At 39.8% G+C, this 20,298-nt stretch overlaps 1 pseudogene; it reads right to left on the reverse strand.

Annotated features, from left to right (window-relative positions):
* Positions 1–1,433: 1,433 nt before the first annotated feature.
* The window catches only part of LOC126618087 (thaumatin-like protein), a 34,325-nt pseudogene continuing 15,460 nt past the window's right edge, over positions 1,434–20,298 (reverse strand).

The following is a 20,298-nucleotide window of genomic DNA, read 5'->3' on the forward strand; positions in this document are numbered from 1 at the left end:
CACTTGAGATATGATCAAGCAATTAAGCCAAAAACAGTTTCAACCAACAAAAATCATGCAAAACAGAATCAAAACTGACAACAAAATCCAAAATTCAATCTCTGACAAATAAATGTGACAAATGTTTTCCGCGACTCTCTCTTACTCCTCTTCCTTCACAACCCAATTCCAATTCCCCTTCTCTGCCATGAAGAAAAAATTGCACAAAATTGCAAAAAGAATTGTAGAAAAATTGCAGAGGTGAAATAGAAAAATTGCAAAGATAAAGAAAAAATTGTAGAGATGAAGGAAGAAGATAAAGTGTGAGAGGAAGAGGGAGAGGTTCTTGGATGTGAAATCCTAGCTGTGAGGTAGGATTCTAGTTGGTCTTGGTCATATATATTTCTTATTCTCAAATCTCACAAAATCCACAACTTAATGAAATCCTACAAAATCTTTAATTTTTCAATACACCTAGATTTGGATGAACTTTAAAAATGACTATTAAAATCTTGATTAACTACACCCAGATTTGCATTGATTCTAAAAATTCTTTGGTTGACTACAGTAGGATTTTAAAGTCTTTTAAAATCCTTCCAAATCCGAGTTTGACTACACTCTTAGAAATTTTATAAAGAATTAAAGATTAGAATGCGTATAAATATTTTACTGGTACAAATATATCAACACAAAGCCGACAATCAAGTTGGCTTGAAACGAGTATCCCCAACTTGGAAGGAAGGGGTTCTCGAACCCTTAAGCCACCAGGTTTTAAGCATTTATATATGATTTTCATATTTCGGTTCGGTTTCCGAACCTCAAAAACCAAAATTGAACCAACTAGATTCGGTTTGACAGCTTCGGTTTGGTTTTCGGCCTGGTTTTTTTTCGGTTTTCGGTTTTCGGTTTGGTTTTCAATCCACCCCTATTGGCCAACTATCATTTTATTAAGGGTTATGTTAGGGAGATCGAAATTTTAAACTAAATTTGTAAAAAAAAAAAGGAAGACATGTCACCAATAAGAAAAAACACGTTAATCGACACTTAGTTAATAATTTAATAATTTACAACCACATCATTTGATTTAAAAAATTTAGTCTTTCTAGCATTAGCCTTTTTATTAAAGAATACTTCTCCTTCCCCAAACTTCCACCTCCGTTGCTATCTGTGCTACAGGTTAAGGTCGAAGTGGGTCCTATCAGCTTTGAATTCTGGAAAGGTTTTTGGTTTGAGAGGAGTGCTGGCTCGATCTGCTATAAGCTAATCTAGCTAAAAGCCAATTAAACAAGTAATTAAGAAAACGATTACAACTTTGTGAAGCCATAGTTGCTTGGATGACATTACGTACTTGCTTGGATAACATTACAAGTACTTTGTTGTGTTACATATATAATGCAAATTACGTGTGCTGGGAAAACCCTCAATCTAATTTTATTTCATCACAAGCTCATTGTTCAGACCATATCAATCAAGGCAGAAGCAGCCCTATAGTTAGTCCCGCCAGGGCATGTAAATGTGCTGCTGCTTGGGTCATCCTTAGGGTAGCTATAAGCATCCCCGCTCCGTCTCTTAAAAAACCTAGACATGTCTGCAGGGCCGCAGCTCCTAGAATTGCAACAATGTTGATTGTGGAGCCTAAAATAATATCAAAAATTCTAGGGGACATGTGGATTTTTCTTCCCAAGAAAGACAAGATTGCTCTCAATAAATGGGTATGCTCCTCAGATACTCCTACAAGCAGTTCACACCTCTGAAGGTCGTATCAGCTAAATACGACTACCAACCGCTCACCTACCATTGTCAAGGAAAAGTCAAAGCATTAAAGATAAAGATTAATTACCCAAATCTTATCTTTAATACATTCCCAATTGAAGATTGACTCCATTCAATTAATCCCAATTTAAATCAATTGGGAATAATTACTCCATTATCTCAAGATATTATTTTTTATTTAATATCTTGAGAATATTTCTTCATAAACCTTGGCCAATAGAATGTTGCCATGTGTAGAGTGAAACCTTAATGATGGAAATTGTTTATTAACAGGATCGGAAACGGATGTCGTTGGACTATCGATCACAATATGGTGTGAATGATATGAACAGAGTGAATATAGAATTGAATGTTCTTTCTGACAGAAAGGGATTTACAAATATATAGATATGCAAGTAACCTTTCTGGAGAAGTTGTCAAGAGAAGTTATAACTTCTCAGGTTGGAATATAACTGTTCATATCCTTTAATTAATTAATTAATTATATTATATTACATTATTTTCTTTATTAATTAATTAACTTATTTCACTACAATCATATGTATATTAGTACACCAATGTTATGGTATACCTTCACATATGATTACACATATTGTGAAAACCATGTTATCATAATCATATTCCAACATCTCCCACTTGATTATGATGACATAAATGATTTCCTATTATGATTTGTTTCTCTAGAGTATGACTCGTAAAGAAATTCAATGTAACATCAGATATATGACTTCTTTACTTGGTGCACACCATTCCACTTTATCTGATAACATTTTACTCTTTAGTAAAATGACATCATATCCAAGTAACTAGGAAAAACAATCCATACCCAGTTACAAATTATGACTTAGTCATGCACTATACGCCACAATGTTATATAACTTATTTCTTGAAGCCTATTATGGATTTTACTTTCAAGACGATTTATTATAACCTGGTTACCTTGCTAGTGCCCTCTATCTTTAACTGACCAAGTACTAAAGAACTAGATAGAGTGGCATCTACTTGTCCATGTTTTAGGCGTCCCTAAAACCATATAACGATGTCCGCCGCACGTCTCACACTACAACACATCTAGATGTTTTGCAAACCCATTGTAGTCACATGCTCTATGAATTTTTCCAGAGACAATCCCTTGGTCATCGGATCGGCCACCATCTCTTCGAAGGGTATGTAGTTGACCTCTACCTCTCATTTCTCCACTATATCTTGTACATAGTGATATTTAACATCAATGTATTTTCCTTTGGAACTATTTGCTCCACTCTTTATCAGAAAAATTTATTATCACAAAACACATTGACGTGCTCCTTAGGTATACCTATATTTAAATTATCGATAAATTGTTTAGTTACTGCAGTACTAATCGCTGTGCTACAAGATATATATTCTGCTTCCATGGTGGACTTTGCAACACAACCTTGTTTCTTACTTAACCAAGAAACAGCCGTTCCACCAAACAAGACAATGTTACCACTTGTTGACTTTCTATCATCCAAGTCGCCTGTGAAATCTACATCGCAATAACAAACTAAATACAGATCATTTAATCCGAAACAAAGTTTCATACCTTGGGTGCCCTTTAGATATCTAATAATTCTCTTTACTGCCATATAATGTTGCTTTCCAGGGTTGGATTGATATCTACTTACCAATCCAACTGCATGACATATGTCAGGTCTTGTGCTTGTCATAGCATACATCAAATAGGTGTACTCACTGGCTTGCAATCTTGCATATTAAATCTTTTAAATATTTTATCCAGATAATTTTGTTGATCCAAATAGAGTGTTTTGGCATCTCTATCCCTAGTAATTTTAATTCCTAGAACATAATATGCTTCTCCCATATCTTTCATTTCAAATTTGGATCCCAGATATGACTTAGTCTTTTCAATCATATCTATAGAGTTACCTGCAAGTAAGATGTCATCTACATATAGTGACAACATACAAAAATTATCTTGGCACTTCCAAGAGTAAACACAATGATCCAATGGATTTATTTTGTAACCCATTTCCATAATGGCTTGGTGGAACTTTAAATACCATTGGCTTGATGATTGTTTAAGGCCGTACAACGACTTTCTTAATTTATAGACTTTGTTTTCATGTCCTTTGACATGATATCCTTCGGGTTGAATCATATAGATGTCTTCCTTTAAATCTCCATTCAAGAATGTTGTTCTGACATCTAACTGATGAAGTTCTAAATCCATTCTAGCAACAATTGCCATAAGAATACGAATGGATGTAAACTTCGCAACTGGAGAGTAAGTATCCATAAAATCTATACTGGGTTTCTGAGTATAACCCTTAGCTACAAGTCGAGCCTTAAACTTATCCAGGGTACCATCTGATTTGTACTTCTTACGAAGTACCGACTTACAACCGATGGGCTTTGTTTCATTAGGTAGATCAACCAATTCCCAAACTTGATTTTTCTTTATGGAATCTAATTCTTCATTCATTGCTTGTTGCCATTGTTCAGACTCAAAACTATCCATTGCTTCTTTATAATTCCGTGGGTCTGGATCTCCCACTGAATGATCTACCTCCTCAAGATTGAAAACAAAGTGATCTTTCAATCTTCTAGATGGTTCCCTTTTTCTTTTACTCCCACTGATTTGATCATTTCTCCCACTATTTATATCGTCCATGATAATATCATGATCATCATCCATGTGTATGTCATGATCGACATTGATATGATCACCCATGTTAACGTCTCTCACTTGATCATTGTCAATGTCAGCATCATGAGACAAGTCTAAATCAAGATGGAAATCTTGATCATCCGTAGGAGAATTTTCTTCTTCCAAATATTCCAATTCGTGTATTGGTTTAAACAAATCAGTAGTTTCAATAAAAGTAGCATCTCTACTTTCGATCAATCCTTTCTTAGGATGATAAAACCTATATCCGATACTATTATCAGGATATCCTATGAATTTACATTCCAAAGTCTTTGCTTGTAATTTATTTCTTAATGGCTTTGGAATGAGGACATGCGCTTTACAACCCCAAACTCTTAAGTTTTATAAATCGGGTTTTCGCCCATGCCATAATTCATATGGAGTTAGTGGTTTTGCCTTTGTATGAACTTTATTCAATATATATGCTATAGTAGCCAAAGCTTCACCCAAAAAATGTAGAGGTAAGTCAGCATAAGCCATCATAGATCGCATCATATCCATTAGAGTTCGATTTCTTCTTTCTGCGATACCATTTTGTTGTGGTGTATAAGACATAGTATAATTATGCCTTATACCATTCTCTTTGCAGAAATCATCAAAGGCTTCAAATTCTCCACCTCTACACTATTAAGGGTCTTTATGGATCTTCCCAATTGGTTCTCTACTTCGGCCTTAAACTCTTTAAATTTTTCTAAGGCTTCATTTTTATGCTGCAAGAAGTAGACATATCCATAACGGGAATAATCATCGATGAAAGTCACAAAATATTTCATTCCTCTATGGGTTTTTGTTCTCATAGGTCCACATAAATCTGTATGCACTATCTCAAGTAAATTTGTAGAAATCCAATGCTAAGAAAATGATTGTCTAGTCATTTTTCCTTTAATACATGATTCGCATGTATCAAAATCATGTGCATTTATTTGAGGCAACATTCCATTTTTACTCATGCGTATTATTTTATTTTTATTTATGTGACCTAAACGTAAATGTCATAAATATGACAAGTTTTGAACAGTAGAGACAAAGGCATACTCGGAAGAAATACTTTTATTAATACAAACTGAGTACATATCATCGACTCTTATTCCCCTTACATAAATATAACCCTTTTTCCCAATAGTGACAGCACCATTCATGAACTTTGTCTCAAAACCTTTCTTTTCTAGGACAGAAACAGAGACAAGATTCCTTCTTATATTTGGTGCAAACAGAACATTTTTAAGTACAATGGTAGATTTACTATTGTTGATTTTGTAATCTCCTTCACCCAAAACATCGACATAAGTATTGTTGCCCATGTAGATACGATGTTCGCCTAGTGCTTTCTCCTTGAAATTGATGAAGCAACTTTTGTCCTTACTTACATGACAAGTTGCTCCTGAATCTATCCACCATTGTCCTTGATCTTCAGCAATGAGTGCTTCAGAGACAGTCAAAATTAGTTCTTTCGGATTTTTGTTATTTTTGCGTCGTTTTGGGCACTTATACCTATAATGACCAGTCTCTCCACAATTGTAACATGTACTCTCCTTTCCTTTAAACTTGTTCTGCTTGCGGTGTCCAAACTTTTTAAAGTTCGGGCGCTTGTTACTACTATGTGGCTTGTGCATGTGTTGCTTGTTTTTCTGAGAATCTTCTGCTATGAGGAGGTTGGCTCTGCCTTGTCCAGTTTCCTTTTTCCTATAATTTTTACGAACTTCTTCAATAGCTAACATTGCAGGCAATGTATCCATCATTAATTCAACTTGACCATAAGTCATGGAAGTAACTACATTTTCCCAAGAATTTGGGAGGCTACCAAGAAGAACACTAACTTGCATTTTATCAAAAACTGGATGGCTAGCATTGGCTAAGTCTTTTGCCATTACTTCCATTTTAGTAATATGATCAACCATAGAATCAGTTTTCTCCATTTTTGTCCCATTGTATTTCTCAAGCAATAACTGAATGTATGTTTGAGATTTAGGGCCATACTTATTTTCAAGTACATCCATGATTTCTTTGGCTGAATCATATTCTTCATAGAGAGGTATTAATTTATCTTCCATGTAATTGAGGATTGTGGCCTTAGCCAATTCATTATCTTCCACCCATTTATTATAAACTCGAGACGGCCCAAGGGGTCTCTCGTCCTTGATAGTGTACAAAGTCTTGTCATGGGTTAAAGGATAAGTAATCATTCTCTTCCATATTCGATAATTAACGTTATTCAACCTCTCTATTTTAAAAACTTCGGATTTGGAAGATTTAATTGTCATAGCTCAGAAAATTACAAAACAAACACAATACTTAATACAAACTTAAATACAAATACAAATACTGCTAGTGTACTTTTAATTATTACAAGCCACAAATACTATATGTTCTTAATAAATTAAAGACTAAAGAAAAAACAAAATAAAATAAAATAGAATAGAGACTTATTTATTCTTAGCAGCAGAGACCGCAAACACTCACTGAGGCTTTGTCCAATCAGTGAAAGACGAGTACTTATTCAGGCAATCACGTCGATAGAAGGCCCGTGGATTTCTTACTTGTCTACTTGGCCAGGTGTGATCAATCCTTCCTCTATTTTCGTGCACAAAAGCAGTCTCTTCTCGACTACTGGATTCTCTTTCAATTCTCAATGGTCTTGGCCCCCTTAAATTTCTTGCAGTCGAAATTTCTCTTTGTGCCAAATCAGGATATATAAAACCGTAACAGGTATTATGTTGATCCAAATAATTAAGCACTTTGACTCTAGAATTCCGAAAATTAAACCCTTGCTTCCACTTTTGATCTTTGTCACTATTATTCAAATTATTCCACAAATCAACTCTATGAGTGAAATTATTAGGGTAAACAGGATTAATAAAACCTGAATTTGGTTCGATAGTAACACCCAAACGAGTAGGAAAGGGCTCCAATTGCAGCTGTCCCGAATTTTGCTTAGAGGAGGAGCCCACTTCAAAAATTCTATCTTCTTGAATTTGTGATGGACACCTATCACTTTCAGAACCCAAAAATCTGCTGGCTTTAGTTTGTTCCCCACGTGAAACCTCACCAAAAGCAAAACCTCCTTTAAATGCACTTTGTTGATTGTAACTTTGTGATGGACACCTTGCTTTCCCACATGAAGCTGGACTTTGTGATTGTGACCAACACTTAGCTTTTTTATATGCACTGTCAGAATGCAAAGAACCAAAAGAACACCTATTTTTAATTTGCTCCCCACGTGAAGGCTCAAATACAAATGCTCCTTTTTTATTTTCAAAGCAATGCCCCCTTCTTCTTTATTTTCGAAGCACTTTCTCTGGGAAAAATAGTTTCTTCTTTCTGCTTCGTTCCGCAGCCCCGCGGATAATCTCGAACGACAGAGACTAGTTTTCTTGGAGAATATCGATGTCGTCGATGTTGTATATTACCACGAAAAGCCGAGACCACGGTTGAACGACGAGACCATGGGGGAAGAACACGACCACGCAATTGTCTGCTATTGGTCAGTGAGTTGCTGCGGTGAGTCCAAGGAGGAGGAAGGCGCAAAAAATGTTGGTTTAGTCTCTGATTTGCAGTAATCTGAGAGTAACTTCGAATCAGACTTAAAGGTGCAGGTAAATCCCTTGGGCTTGGTGACCAAAATGTAGGAAATGGATCTGCACTTGTAGTTTCAATTTCTTGCGTAGATTCGGTTTTTGCAGCCAAAATCCCGATTGAAATGGGTTGTTTGAGGGCCTAATGGGACTGTAAAAACTTTCTGAATTCTGATAATTGTTGAATGAATTTGTATGATGAAATCGTTTATTTTCAAAAAGAATTTTGTTCTCTATCGAATGAAACGGTGTAGGGGAATAAAGTTCAAATTGTTGGGTTAATTCAGGCCTAGGTTCAAATGAGTTGTAGGTTGGGATTTCGAACGATTGGGTATTTTTGTGAGTTTTGGATTGTACAAGAAAATACTCCGATGACGATTTCGAACTTTCGATGAAAATCGATTCAATATTCTCCTTGGTCACCAACGTCATCTTCCCTAAATGCTTCTCAAGTTGAAACTTAGAAAGAACGTTGTTGGATTCGTTACTCAGATTTTGTTTGAGACGTCCTCGGATGAAAACTGGGTAAATTGTCTTGATTCATGAAAACCAGGCTCTGATACCGAAATTGAAACAGGATCGGAAACGGATGTCGTTGGACTATCGATCACAATATGGTGTGAAGGATATGAACAGAGTGAATATAGAATTGAATGTTCTTTCTGACAGAAAGAGATTTACAAATATATAGATATGCAAGTAACCTTTCTGGAGAAGTTGTGTTCTTCAGGAGAAATTATAACTTCTCAGTTGGAATATAACTGTTCATATCCTTTAATTAATTAATTAGTTAATTATATTATTTTATTTTCTTTATTAATTAATTAACTTATTTCACTACAATCATATGTATATTAGTACACCAATGTTATGGTATATCTTCACATATGATTACACATATTGTGAAAACCATGTTATCATAATCATATTCCAACACTTAACACCATGGCAGGCCACTCCCATATATATACCCTAATTCTACCAATTTTCGGTAAGCTTTTGCTACCCCCTAAAAGCCTTAAACACTTTATTCTTCTCAGAGAAACTTAGGCATCGGAGATCCATTGGCCTAACCTCCCCCCCCACCTCGTGGGCGCGTGAGACTTAGGTTCTTGATCAAACGTGTTTATTGTTTTGCAGGTGCATTTTCGTCAAAGCTAGAGACGACGAAAATTTGCATTGACAAATTGGTGCTTTCATTGAGAGCTGATTCAAATACTGGAAGAAGCCTCTTGCATTTGGTTTCTTGAATTTCTATTGCGTTGAATTTCTCACACATCGTATCAATTAATTTTTCCTAGAAAAGTTTCTTGATCAATCCTTAGAGAAAGGATATAATGGTAGGAAATTCAAAAATCATGATGAATGGAACCCCATACGTACAAGGATTTAGACCGAAGAGTAGAGACAAGGACATAGCCCCGACGATCCTCAAGGCTCAACGCTACGGCGGGAGGAGCCCCACCACTATAGAGCCAAGCCACCACTGTCTCCTCGACCTAGCAGCCACGGCCCAAATACCATCACAACTGCCCTTGTAGCCTTACAGCCCTCAAAACCCTTGGCAAGAGGCCTAAGTCCACTTATTGGCCCACGGGCAGGCGGCCCAAAGATTAACAGCAGCCATAGGAGGCCCAGGGCAGGAGGCTTAGCCCATTGCAGCAGCAAGCCTAGTTGCACTGCAAGCCCACGGGCAGACGGCCTAGGCCGAACTTGATACCAGTTAAGCCCAGCCCACTACAAGCCGAGCTTAAGCTTGCGAAGAACAAGCCATGGCCTAGCACGTAGCACAGGCCCAACGTCAGTCAACTCACACACGACCCCAACATTCCCCTGCGCACACTCCAACCACCCAGCCCGGTTGGTCCGCCTCGTGACCTGCTTTGGCGACCCGGCCCTTGGCCTACTCTAATCTTAGGCCACCTCCGGCGATCCAGATCCAGACCACCAATCCCACGATCGACCCAGGGTTATTTTCACCCCACTTTTCTACAGGAATGTCTGCTCTAGACTCAAGCTTTGTACATACAATCCATTACACTTCCACCACACATGGAGACACCCATTATCCAGACTCTTCTAATCCAATTGACGAGCACCACATGCCCCAGCGGGTCATCAATTTGACATACACCTTCACGCAACATACCACCTTGGTGAACTAGCTCATTGAGCGAATCAAGACACAGCGGGCCCCAGATGAGGTGTCCTGAAGTAGGATAAGGGTGCAAAAATGTGACTCATTTGAGCGATGTTCCGAAAAAGAGCTGCTCAGCCTGCCACTAACCGTGTGTTCAGGTAGTGTGCACTTTCGTTTAGGCCTTCGGGGAAACATTTTCTGCTTCCTCAGGGCATAGAGAAGCATTCATTCCCAACTTGGTTCACGAGTTAGTGTGCATTTGAGGTTGGGTCAACACTCCGATGACCATTCGAGAAATTCCAGGCGAAGCGTCCACACGAGGTTAGACCCATAAGGAGATCCTCCTACGATGCACTAGAGTAGGAAGCCACATGAAAAACTGAGAAGAGTACAAGAGTAGTCCAGCTCAAGTTCCACTCGCAGCCCTCGCTAAGCGCGACGGCAAGCAGTATATAATGAACCATGTACATCGTGACTGTGATACAGATGAGTAGTACATACCAAAGAACAACATAGACTAGCAGGTTAACACCGGGGGCAGCTGAAGGCACCGTTGCCCTACCCAGCACAAATCCTGGAGGAAGTAAAAACTTGACCATAGGCGAAAACTTGACCCTGGTCGATTCTTATGCTTTGGTAGAAAAACACTCCCTATGTGATAAGGCCAAGGGCTCACAAAAGCTGCCTGAGTAGCCACACAAAGACGCAGAGCCAACTCAGAAGATGGCAAATGATAAACCTCTTAATGACAAAAACAAGCCAAGAAGTAGACGCAGGGATCGATCCTTGGCAAATAGAGGCTCAGTGCCCAAGACGTACACTAAGTTCTCAGTCCTAATCAATTAGATCATTCGCAACCCTAAGGACAAGCTGTGGTTCAAAATGTTGCAACCCATGAAGGGAGACATCTTCAAGATGGATCAGACAAAGTATTGCGCATTCCACAGAGGTCCAAGACACGTAACCAACGACTGCATCTCATGGATGAAGTACCTCGAGAAGCTTGTGAAGGAAGGAAAGTGCGGCCAGTATGTCAATAAGCTAGCTACCCGACCAAGTCGAGAAGTAGACAATGATGCCAAACCCCCCGTTAAGATGATCTAAATCAACGGCATCTTTGCCTAATTCGAGCATCTAGGGGCCACCAACAGTTACAAGAAGAAGAATATTTAGCAAGCGAGATCGGTCTTTCAGGTTCAAACCATAGATGTTGTACCTGGACCAATCATCGGCTTCACCGAGAAGGACGTTGAGGGTGTAGACTTTCCTCACGATGACGCCTTGGTGATTTCTGCTCAACTGGCCCACTCCATCATTGACAGAATTATGGTGAACAACCACAATTCAGTCAATATCCTAAAATTATTGGTCATCTAAAAGATGGGCCTGGAAAACACAATAAAAAACAAAGTAGAGGTCTTGATCGAATTCAATTGACTCACATCTACTGTTATTGGCACAATCACGTTCGACGTAACCAGCCCTTCAATTGTCTCATCGCAGACCTTCATGATTGTTAGCAACCCATCTCCCTATAATGGGATATTGGGTTGACTTTGGCCAATGAAGATTAAAGCTGCGACCTCGATCGAGTATTAGAAGATTTGATATCACATCTTGGGAGAAGCAATCAGATAGATCAAAGGCGACTAGGCCATATCTAGACGATGCACTGTACAAGTTTTTAAGGAGACGAAGAATAAGTCTTTCACCCCAACAATAGCAGCTGAAGTACAAAAATACAATTCTACCTCCACCAAATAGAAATCATGCCAAACTTGTCAGGAAGATAGCGTCAAGGTCGACAATGTCCTAGCATATGAATCAGGATGGAAACTCGAAGAATACGTCGAGCACATCTTCCTTGACCCTAAGTAGTGGTTAGACCATGCCGAATGCACATCTAAAGAAGATTTGAGTGATCCTGGATATGAAGCCCCCCACTACTATAAAAGAGATCTAAGGTCTGACCTGGCGAGCAGCTGCACTCAATCATTTCTTCTCGTGATCCACCGACCAATGCAAGCCCTTTTTCAACGTAATCAAGAGGGCATAGAGAGATAAATGGGATGAGAAGTGTGAGAAAGCAATCCAGGACTTGAAAAAGTACCTAACATCACCTCCCATAATGTCCAAGCAGGAAGTAGCAGATGACCTATGCATCTAAGGCAGTATTTGAAGTATCAATGAACTCTACCTTCATAGAGAGGAGCCGTGGGCTTAACCATCTGTACTCCACAGTTCAAAAACTCTCGTGTGAAAATTAGATACCCAAAAATCAAAACTTTGATTTTAGCACTAGTTGTTGCAACCTGAAAGCTTAAGCCGTAAGTTCAGGCATACACAATTATCGTCATAATGCCATAGCCTGCACAATCCAAAAGCACGACATTAAAGGCGTGAAAATTGATGGACGTTCCAATGAGTACAGCAACTCAGCCCAGAAACGCCCCAAAGGTAGTCGAGCACATCATAGCTGCACCAGCCCCACCTGCAAGAGATTTCTAGCATTTGTACGTCGACGGATCATCCAACTACCAGGGATAGGGAGCAGGCCTAATTCTCACTACCCCAGATGGTTCGATGTTTGAGCAGACGATCACTCTAAGCTTTGAAGTGTCAAACTACGAATCGGAGTATGAAGCCCTACTAGGTATTCGATTGGAGAAAGACCTAGCGATGAAGAAACTCGTGATCTATTCCAATTCCTAGCTAATCACCAACTAAACCTTAGGGGAGTACACGGCAAAGCATCCAAGGATGGCCCGATACCTCGAGAATGTACAAGAGTAGTTAGCGATGTTCCAAGCATACACACTCACTCAAGTTCCACGAGCAGAAAATGCTCATGCAGAAGCACTAGCAGGCCTATGCTCTACCTTAGACCATCAGCTCAAGTGCTCCATCCTGGTCGAGTACTTGGAAAAGTGGAGCATAAATGAGGAACTAGTAGTCGAGGTGGCATAGATTAACACAACTCCGAGTTGGCAGGATCTCGTCATTGACTACATAGTCAGCGGAACGCTCCCCGCAGACAAATTAAAGTCCAAAAAGCTCCAGATAAAGGTAGCACACTATTACATGTCAGACGACATGCTCATTCGTAAATCCTTCTCAAGACCATATTTTCGCTGCTTATCACCTCTCGACGACCAGAAGATTCTAAGCTCAATCTACGAAGACGTCTGTGGAAACCACTCTGAAGGCCGCTCCCTGGCGCAAAAGGCTCTTAAGTCAGCTACTACTGGCCAACCATGCATCAGAACCCCAAGAAGTATGTACAAATATGCGACATCTGCCAGAGCTTCAAGCCTATGCTCGCATTAGCTACCTGCAAACTTAACTCGTAAATGAGCCATTGGCCATTAATACAGTGGGAATTGACCTCGTGGAACTAATGTTGCCTGCCACTATGGGCAAAGGCACGATGATCGTATCAACCGACTATTTCATAAAATGGGTCGAAACTGAACCTATGACGACAACTACCCAGACGGACATAGAGAGCTTCATATGGAAGAACCTCATTTGCCGCTTCGGCATCCCTCACTCCATCATCACAGACAATGGTCTGTAGTTCGTGGGCAATAACTTGGCGAAGTTCTTCGAAAAAGATGGCATCATGCAGCATATATCCATGCCCCAGTATCTATAGGGTAATGGGTAGGCCGAGGCATCTAACAAGACCATTCTCGATTGCTTTAAGAAGTCCCTCTTAGACAAGAAGGGTAATTGGCTAGACAAGCTCCTCGAAATTCTGTGAGCGTATTGCACCACCAAGAGATGAGCAACCGGTGAAACTCTATTCTCCCTAGCATTTGGCTTTGAGGCGATCTTTCTTCCCAACGTCATGGTGCTAAGCATCAACATTGTATTGCCAAGTTTCAAGCATAATGAGAAGAAGATGGCCACAAACTTAGACTTGGAAGAGAAAGAGCGAAAAAGGTTATCACCCACATTGCAGCCTATCAGAAGCAGATCATCTCTAGCTACAACAAGAGGGCGAAGATCCAGTAGTTCCAGCCATGAAACTTAGTCCTCAGAAAAGCATTCATAATTGCTCGTTAGGAAGGCTTAAAAAAGATGGCTCCCATCTGGAAAGGTTCGTACAAAATCAGCCGAGTTAGCGAAAATGGTAGTTACACCATCACCACTATGAGTGATAAAGAGATCGAAAAATAGTGGAATGCCTAAACCTAAGAAAGTACTACGTGTGACCTCCCACCATTCCTTGGACCCTGTTCAAGACAAATAAAGTTCAAAGACTAAAGCAGCTCGATGAACAAGACCTCGCATATTGAGGATTATCAGTTGTTATGTTATTATTGCCTACAAGTAAAGTAAATACATTTCTCTATTTTCAATGAAGATTGAAGGAATTATTCATGAACAAACTTACCACCCCTGCCCTTGTAGACATGGCGTGTTGCTCTCCTATCAGGAGAGGGTAAATTGATCCAAGATATCCATACGTGGATGGGTTTTACGACTACTCAGTTTCCCCTAAATATATCGACTACGTGCGCCACACTGCTCCCATAATTGGCCACAATAGATTTTTTCCTAAAAGACATAGTCGACTGAAGGATTCAATTCTGCGGGAGCCCTGGTCTCTAACCAGAAAAGACACTAAGTGCAGGATCCCTGCCCATGAAAGAATTCGCGTGACTAGATGGTTCATTCTCAACATGCAAGCCTTCATGAATGTAACTCGACTCTAAAGTGTAGCAATACTAGTTAAGCGACCTACGGAATCAATTTACAATTACTGCTAAAGATATTCATATCGAGTTGCGTGAAACTTAGAAGATCTATAGACTAGCATCTCGAAATGATATGGCCTTTGAGGTGCAATTTCACCTACATCTTAAGCCTAAAATACTTTGAGAGCTAGAGACGATGCCTAAAGTGGTCACGCGAGTCGTCTATTTTTGTAAGCGAGAAGCCCGACCGACGACCTAATGGCTGGAAGCCCTAGGTAATCTGTAAGCTGAGATTTACACCTACTATGACTACGTAAACCCATCTGCTTATTTAAAAGTAGTGCCTTCAGCGGATAGTCTAGGGTTTAAGTCTTGCAAGAGCTAAAGCTGAAATGTACGACTATAGCAGCTACGCAGACTCTTCTACTTTCTACGAGAAGAACGTGTCTAGCTGTCAGTTCTATAAGTTAAAAATTTTACAGCATGCCCCGGGAGGGTCACCGCTCGAGCAACCGCTAAAGCTGAAATGTATGACTATAGTAGCTACGTGGACTCTTCTGCTTTTTACAAGAAGCACGTGCTTAACCGCCGGCTCTATAAGTTAAAAATTTTGCAACATGCCCCGGTAGGGTTAAGGGTTGTGCAGCCATTAAAGTCGAAATGTAATACTATAGCAGCTACGTGGACTCTTCTGCTTTCTACGAGACGCACGTGTCCAGTCGCCAACTCTATAAGTTAAAACTTTCGCAACATGCCCCAGGAGGGCTAAGGCTGGTGCAGCTGCTAAATTCGAAATGTACGACTCTAGCAGCTACGTAGACTTCTCTATTTTCTACAAGAAGCACATGTCTGGCCGTCGGCTCTATAAGTTAAAATTTTCGCAGCATGCCCTGGGAAGGCCAAGGCTCGTGCAACTGCTAAAGCCGAAATGTATGTCTATAACAGCTACGTGAACTTCTTTACTTTCTACGAGAAACATGTGTCAGGCCACCGGCTTTATAAGTTAAAAATTTCGCCACATGCCCTGTGAAGGCCAAGGCTTGTGCAGCAGCTAAATCCAAAATGTACAATTATAGCAGCTATGCAGACTCATCTGCTTTATACGAGAAGCACGTGTCCGGCCATCGGCTTTGTAAATTAAAAATTTTGCAATATGCCTTAGGTTCGTGCAACACCTAAAGACGACATTCACGACTATAACAGCTACGTGGACTCGCCGGCTTTTTTCAGATGCTATGAGTTCGGTTGTCGGATCTATAAGTTAGAAATCTTGCATTTTTTTTCCTTATGTAGGTAAAGCTCCTTATGCATCAGAGATGAAATTATATCCTAAGTGACGACATGGGATAGACTGCTTAGCTCACCCAGCCGCCTGCCCTACATTGAAGTTTTGCAAAAGATATGACGAAATAGAAGGACGAAGCAAAGCAAGGAAAGCTGTTTATTAAATATCTGGCAAATTGATAAACCAACTCGAAGGCCATCAAAGTTCAAATAAAGCAAAACAAGAAGGAAAAGAAGAAAATTCCTAAGTCTAAGAAAAAAGACTACTCATCGGCAGCCTGCGCAACCACTGGTTTCTCGACTGCCATGCCTTCAGCAGCCGCACCGCTCTCAGTAGCTAAAGTTTCCATCAGCTCATCCTTAATTGCCCCTGCTTAGACTGCCTGACCCTCAGCTACTTAACCAAAGGCAGCTTCAAACGAGAATTCAAGCAGATCTACTGGAGAAATGGAGAAAATTTTGAAGTCCTTCTCGGAAAACTCATAATTTGACGCCCTGTCCTGAAGATGGTCTACATAGCCAAGCTTGGAGAAATCGGCCTGACAAGAAGTAAATGCCACTTCATGATTGATTTTCTCATTCTTCAGATGCACATTCTCCTCAACAATCCCAATGTGAGCATCTTGCAGCTTACCCAATTCATTTTTCGAGTTCTCGCTAGCAGATAGCGCACCTTGCAAATCCACTTCCTTTGACTTAAGCTTACTGGCAACATCCTTGAGACGAGACACTTCAGAAAGAATGAAGACAAACTCAATCGTCTTTGGTGAAATAAGCAGATCTTAGCTTTGAATTGATACGCTCAAGGTCCTTAACCACCGGTGCAACACGACAAACTTCCTTCTCTGCAACTTCTAACATTGCCTGAGTCACATTAAGCTCAACCTTCAAATGGATGACCTTTTGATGAACAATCTTTATCTGCATAGAAATTGGGGTAAAGACATCAGACCCCTTCAAAACAGTGAGTTCATATTCGAGCTTCTCAATCTTTTCAGCATCCGATCGAAACTGAGCCGTCAGTTCCACTTCGGCCTCCTTATCACACTCGACAGCATCCTGATTGATGCGCAAGACTCATCAGTTAGGAACAAAGTCTTATGTATTGTAACAATCAGGGAGGACCTCCTTGAGTAGGTAGGGCGCTTCATAAAAGAGTCTGAGCAGACGACAACTTTCCCAACGCTATCAATTAGGGGTGGGCAAACGTGTATAGGAACTGCGAGTCAGGAAGTGTAATCAAGGTTCAAGGTGGATACGGACCGGTTCCTAATTTTTAAAAAGAGAAATGAGGTAGGGCTGGGCTGTGAAATTTTAAGTTCGGGCCAGTTCCAAAAGTATAGAAAAACAGATACCCGGACCGGCTCGTTGTAATTGCAATGCACAAACGAGATTGAAGATGAACTTACCATTGAATCTGAACCGTTAGTTTTACCTTAGTACTCTCCTTCTCGAGCTCGACCCTATCACTGAACTCGACTCAATTATTTCTCGAGTCTCGCCATCTAGCCTCATTGTCTCCTCCACCACCCTGACATCATGGCGGCCTTGACGACCAGCACGACAGCCTTGGTGACCACCATGACGACCCAGCAACCTCGATTGTCTTCATCCCACCACTCATCTTCTCAATTTGTCATATCTCTCACAACTTCCGCAGCGCAGTCTTATGGTGCACTCAGTCTCACAATTAAAAACCAAACCCCCATTTTCCTCTCTACTTGTTTTCGGATATCTTGATTTATCATATTTTTTCAATTTTATTACAAATTTTAATGAGATATGTTTTACTCTGTAATCCCTTTTTCCCTTTTTTTTTAATCAAATTTTGTTTTAAAATTAATTGAATTAAACCTGTACTTGTTCGTACGAGATGTGGACAAATATGTGGAATTGTTATGGGGTAAAAAGAATTCAAAGGGTTTTGAGTATTGGTTTTTTTTGTTTCAGATATTTCATAGTATCCTTCGCTTTAAACTGGCACATATGTAATTTAGTGAAGCAAAAAGCTAAGTTCTTGAATGGATTGAACTAATTTGTTTCTTTGATGGATCTAATACTAGTAATTATTAGCAGTGTTCGCCTTCGACACAACTGTGGACCTGATGGTGAATGAGTAAAGGTGAAATTGATAGTAAACATCTGGGTTTTCTGATGCATGTTGTGGGGCTATCTACACAGATGGGACTTTCAAGAATGGTGATGTTGTCATGCAGTGGTTACTCAGCCCAGACCGATGAAGGTTGGTTCTGATTTAGATATCACTTTCTGAATATGTTGAAATTAATCACAGATATGGGTACTAACAGGTTGTATAAGCATGTGTTTGTCTGATTGTGTTTGTCATACGCGTTGATAGACCCAGAAACTTTGTTCTTTCTTCTCAATTTAGTTTACAATCTACTGTTATTTCTCTTATGGATGGGAGCAATTGTGCATTTGTGCTTCTCTAAAAATTAATAACTAATATCCAAGTCATGCATATTGTATGACCAACACGTCTTATTGATTATTTAGTAGAGTAAAACGAATTGGTGTCGAAATTTACTTTTTCTAGTCTTTTTTGTTCTTTCTTTTCTTGGTGTTGTTAGGATATAGGGACGTCATTGTTTTTTTATTGAGACTTGAGAGTTGAGAGTCTGTCTTTGCCATTCCTATTCAAGCGTTGAAGTCTAGTAACTTCTTGTTAATCAATGTCTTTGTATTAGTTTCATGTGTCTAGGGTGGGGAGTGCAAAAGTTTAAAGTGCCAACTGTGCTGCTTCTTTTCGTCCTTTTTTTTGGTAGTTTATTAGTCTTGGTTGATGATGCCTTGGGGCATCAACAGTTATTTCATAGACAAATGTGCAACTTTAATGAAAAAAAAAAGTGCAAGGAAAGACAGAACAAGGTGTCATCTTAATAGTACCACAAGTCTATGTTGATTATAGTGAGATTATGAGAAGGGTGCCCCATTGACTAATTCATTTTAGGTGCTACAATTACTGTTGAAGGTTCTGATTTATAAGAAATTATGGGTTTTTAATGTCTTATGACCTTTCTTCTTATTCTGCTTTTACACCATAAGGTAATATTTATATTCTTACACTTTTTTTGGATGTAATGTTGCTCTATGGAGTTGGATGTTGGACTTTGTAATGTTTAGATGTGTTGCGCAAACTGTAAAATATGTATTTAAATATGTAAATGCAAATGGTAAAACAATAAAATTTGTAAAAATTAAGTGTTTTTTTTTTTCAAAAAAAAAAAAAAAAGGACCCATGTACCCAAACCGAACCGGCCCATTTCAAATGGTCCGGGTTCAGTTTGGTTCCTATTTTAAAATATGTTGTACCTACACCGGACTGACCCATTTCTTTTAAACTTCGGTCCGGTCTGATTCCTTCAAAATTGGACCCGGCCTGTGCCCAGCCCTGCTATCAATAAACTTGGAGCATGCATCAACGTCCTCAAGCAGGACAGCCTTCAGCAGTGCACAAACCTCGGGAAACTCCCCAACCTCAGACTTGGTGGATCTTTCACAACTGCCCGTGCGAGCAAACTTCCTTTTCTCAGCAGGCGAATCAATCGCAAGGAAATGAGGAACAGGCCCAAGTGCCGCCTTAGCAGTAGAATCCACCTTCCTACTTTTCATAGCAGCGAGCCTCTCAAAAGTCGAATTGGACTTAGCTCCCGACGTGCTTTAGCACAAACCTAGACACCTCAGGCACCATCGAACCTTTCTGCTGGGCAATCCTCTCAGCAATGGTTGTGGTTACCTTCGGAGCAACATGTTTCATAGACTTAGACTCAACAGTCTTTTTTCATCCTCTTGGCTTCTTCTTGGCCGAAGGCTCACAAGCAGGTGAGAAAGATCTCTTCTTTCCACCCTCATTGGCAGCAGGCTCTACAGCAGCGATCGGATGAGCAAACTCTTCATCCTTTATCTGCTTGATATATTCCTTATGAAGCAGCCCTCTTTTCTCTAGATGAAGATGACTGAGCAACCAGCACCACTCATGGTACTTAGCAAGAATGCCCAAGGTGATGTGTACTTTCTTCATATCTGTCGAAGTTCTTGGAGTTTAACCAAATTTCAAATCTACACAAAGTAAGAAAGACGATCTATAAACTGAAGTCATGGATCAGCTCAACAAAAATTCAAGCAGGCTGAGAA

This window comes from Malus sylvestris, chromosome 4 (assembly GCF_916048215.2).
Source record: "Malus sylvestris chromosome 4, drMalSylv7.2, whole genome shotgun sequence".
NCBI lineage: Eukaryota > Viridiplantae > Streptophyta > Magnoliopsida > Rosales > Rosaceae > Malus > Malus sylvestris.